Genomic DNA, 4,493 nt, shown 5'->3' with positions numbered 1-4,493 from the left:
GCAGTAAGCTGAGATTGCTCCACTGCACTCTAGCCTGGGTAACAGAGCCAGATCCTGCCTCAAAAATAAAATAAAATAAAAAAGAAAATCATCATCAAACTAGAATTTTACATTAAAAAATTGTTCAAAAGTTTAACCTAGAAAAAGACATTCCAGACAAATAAAGAACTATATTTCAATGGCAGAAAGATAAATAAAAATTTTAAAGAATGGGCAAAAGGCATAAACAAGTATTTCCTAGAAGAAATACAAATAGTAGATTAACATAAAAAAAGGAAAAGAGAGTAAAGAATCAAAATAAAACTGTTGTAAGTTTCAAAGCATATTTTCGTAATTCCTTAGATCTTTTGGCTGGATAAAATAATAACAGACACTATACCAACCTTGAATAATGAAGCCAGGAAGAAAGAGCTTTATCTTTTCATTTTACAGAACTCATTTTATCTCATCTGCTTTACAGGGAGGAAACACAGAGGCAAAGAGGTCAAGATACGTACCCAAATTTATGAAGGAAGAGGTAGTAGTAGGACTCATATTTACTGTCCCTGTAATCTTAGATCTTCTTAGACCCTTCAACTGTTACTGGAAAAAGGTAGTTCAACACTGGTCCCTGTCCTCTTGGGACTTGCATTCTAATGGCAGGAGACAGACTATCAAACAAATGATAAGGACTTTGAAGAAAAATGAAGCAGGTAAGAGGATATGAGGCATAAAATTACCTCTTCAGATAAATAGACCGGGGGCCTTCTGTCAGAGGAGATAGTGTTTGAGCAGTTACCTAAATAAAGTGAAGGAGCCTTTCCCAGGCGGCTGCCAAAGATGGCAGAGGTGCAGGTCCTGGTGCTGGATGGTCAAGGCCATCTCCTGGGCCGCTTGGCTCGATGGTCAAGGCCATCTCCTTGGCCCCTTAGCCATCGTGGCTAAGCAGGTACTGCTGGGCCGGAAGGTGGTAGTCGTACACTGAGAGGGCATCAACATTTCTAGCAATTTCTAGGGAAACAAGTTGAAGTATCTGGCTTTCCTCTGCAAGAGGATGAACAGTAACCCTTCCGAGGGACCACTTCCGGGCCCCCAGCGGCATCTTCCGGCCGACAGTGCGAGTCATGCTGCCCCACAAGACCAAGCGAGGCCAGGCCTCCCTTGACTGCCCCAGGGTGTTTGATGGCATCCCACCACCCTAAGACAAGAAAAAGCGGATGGTGGTTCCTGCTGCCCTCAAGGTCGTGCGTCTGAAGCCTACAAGAAAGTGGGCCCTTCTGGGGCGACTAGCTCACGAGGTTGGGTGGAAGTACCGGGCAGTGACAGCCACCCTGGAGGAGAAGAGGAAGGAGAAGGCCAAGATCCACTACCGGAGGAAGAAACAGCCCATGAGGCTATGGAAACAGGCCGAGAAGAACCTGGAGAAGAAAACTGACAAATACACAGAGGTCCTCAAGACCCACGGACTCCTGGTCTAAGCCCAATAAAGACTCTTAATTCTTCATGCTTGGCCTGGCCGGCCCTTCCTCCATCGTCTCCCTGGAATGTGCGGGACCCACGGGCAGCAGCAGTCCAGGTGCCACAGGCTGCCTGCGACATAGGAAGCTGGTAGCAAGGAAAGGGCCTTAGTTACTGCCTTCTGATGTTACTTGAAAGCACTCGGAGAATTGTGCAGGTGTAATTTATCTATGACCAATAGGAAGAGCAACCAGTTACTATTAGCACAAGGGAGCCAGAAGACTAATTGGAGGGGCCCTACCTTGTGAGTGGAGCATCTGCTTAACTTTCCACCTGGTCATATACTATACTCTGCAGCTGTTAGAATGTGCAAGCGCTTGGGGACAGCATGAACTTGCTGTTGTACAAAGAGTATTTATAGCAGCATAGACTGGGAAGATGGGCAACCAAGGGAATACTGGCATTGCCCATGCTCCTCACCTGTATTTTGTAATCAGAATCAAATAAATTACTTTTAAAGAAAAAAAAAATAAAGTGAAGGAGCAACTCATGTAAATATTTGGGAGAAGAGCATTCTAGGCTTCAAGCAAAAAGACCAGTATGACTAGAGCAGAAAGAGTGAAGGGGAGAGTGAAGTTGGGACAAATAGCTGTATGAAGCTATGGTGAAAACTTCAAGTTTTACTTTCAGTGTTGGGCAGTCATTGGAAGACTTTGAGCAGAGAAATAACGGGATCTGACCTAAGTTTTGAAACAATGACGCTGACTGCTATGTGGAGAACAAAGGGCACTGAGGATGGATTCAGAGTTTTATATTAATCTAGGGGGTATTATATTAGCCCAGGCAAGAACTGATTGATAGAGGCCTGGACTAGGATGATAGTGGTGAATTAATGATAAATAGTTGTATTTGGAATATATATTCTAAATAAAGCCAACAAAGTGGGAAAGTAAATTAGTACAGCCATTATGGAAAATTGTATGAAAGTTTTTCAAAAAACTAAAAATAGAGTGACCATATAATCCGGCAATCCCATTTCTGCGTCGATATGGTTAGGCATTGTGTCCCCACCTACATCTCATCTTGAATTGTAATCTCCGTAATCCCCATGTGTCAAGGGAGAGACCAGGTGAAGGTAATTGAATTATGGAGGTGGTTTTCCCCATGCTGTTCTCAGGATAGTGAGTGAGTTCTCACGAGATCTGATGGTTTTATAAGGGGCTCTTCCCCCCTTCGCTAGGCATTTCTCCTTCCTGCTACCTTGTGAAGGAGGTGCCTTGCTTCCCCTTCACCTTCTGCCGTGCTTGGAAGTTTCCTGAAGCCTTCCCAGCCATGCTGAACTGTGAGTCAATTAAACCTCTTTCCTTTGTGAATTACCCAGTCTCGGGCAGTTGTTTATAGCAGTAGGAAGATGGACTAATACATAGGTGTATGTCCAAAGAATTTGAAAACAGTATGTCAGAGATATATCTGCACTCCCATGTTTATTGTGGCATTATTCACAACAGCCAAAATAGGGAATCAACGTGTTTCCATTGACAGATGAATAAAGAAAATGTAGCATATATACACAATGAAATACTATTCAGCCTTTAAAAAGAAGGAAATTCTGTCATGTGGGACAGCATGGACATTATGCTAAATGAAATAAGCCAAGCACAGAAGGACAAATACCATGTGATCTCATTTATATGTAGACTCTAAAACAATTAAACGAAGAGAAGAATGGTGGTTATCAGAGACTTAGGGGTAGGAGAAATAGGGAGATGTTGGTCAAAGGGTATAAAGTTTCAGATAGGAGAAATACTTTTTTTTGGAATTTATTGCACAGCATGGTGACTGTGATTAAGAATAATATGTTGCTATGGGAGGACTGCTTGAACCAGGAGTTGGAGACCAGCCTGGTCAACGTAGTGAGACCCCATCTCTATTAAAAAACAATGAAGAAAAGAAAAAAAAAAAGGCCGGTGCCGTGGCTCACGCCTGTAATTCCAGCACTTCTGGAGGCCAAGGTTGGTGGGTTATTTGAGTTCAGGAGTTTGAGACCAGCCTGGTCAACATGATAAAACCCAGTCTCCACTAAAAATACAAACAGCTGGGTATGGTGGCAGGTGTCTGTAATCCTGGCTAATCAGGAGGCTGAGGCAGGAGAATTGCTTGAACCTGGGAGGTGGAAGTTGCAGTGAGCCAAGACTGTGCCACTGCACTCCAGCCTGGGTGACAGAGTGAGACTCTATCTCAAAATAATAATAATAATAATGTATTACATATTTCAAACTTACTAAGGGATGGAATTTCAAATGTTCTTACCACAAAAGTACTTGAGGTGATGGCTATGACTATTAGCTTGATTTACAATTCAACATGTAAACATATAGCATCACTTTGTACCCCATAAATGTGTACAATTATAATTTGCCATTTTGCAATAAACACAACAGAGAATAAAATAAAGCCCACAAGATTTACTAAAGGATTATTTTTGTGGGATGAGAAAAAGGAGCCAAAGATGATCCCAAAGTCCTTAGGAACTAAGGGAATAGAGGAAACATTTTGCATTTGTAATACACCAGGACAAATACCGCTAGAAGTAAGAATAATGGGCGTATCAGCCAAGGCACCTAACATGAGCATGACATGGAGTGTGGCCTTTAGGCGTTATAAGGAAATGATAATGCGTGCGTCTAAGTCAGAGTTAGTCCTACCAAGGAACAGAAGTTTTGAAAAAAGAATGCTCGTGTGGACCCTTTTTCAGTCATCTTAGAAACCAGCCATTCCTCTCTCAGATTGAAGGCAGTACTAGCCCTGCTTCTGGTTTAGAGAAGAGTTCAGACATGGAAGATGGGCTGGTCTCGCCAAATGCTGCATCACAGGTCATGCTATGCTGGAGCTGAAAGGGATCTCAGAGGCTGTTCAGTCCAATTCTTCAATTAGATGAGGAGAGGAAAAGCTTAGAGTTCTCGACACAAAATTACATATATATTTGAAGACTTATTTAACCTGTATGCATACTATATGGCCTTTTGTGCTCATAATTAGCTATTTCTGCTGGGTTC

The 4,493-nt window shown here is 42.5% G+C and overlaps 1 pseudogene; it reads left to right on the top strand.

The window, feature by feature from the left end:
• The first annotated feature begins 819 nt into the window (after window positions 1–819).
• On the top strand, window positions 820–1,457 carry LOC111554334 (annotated as a pseudogene).
• Window positions 1,458–4,493: the final 3,036 nt, after the last annotated feature.

The sequence above is a fragment of the Piliocolobus tephrosceles genome, chromosome 6, assembly GCF_002776525.5.
Source record: "Piliocolobus tephrosceles isolate RC106 chromosome 6, ASM277652v3, whole genome shotgun sequence".
NCBI lineage: Eukaryota > Metazoa > Chordata > Mammalia > Primates > Cercopithecidae > Piliocolobus > Piliocolobus tephrosceles.
The sequence above is the reverse complement of the archived record's forward strand: the minus strand, read 5'-3'. Positions and strand labels throughout refer to the sequence as shown.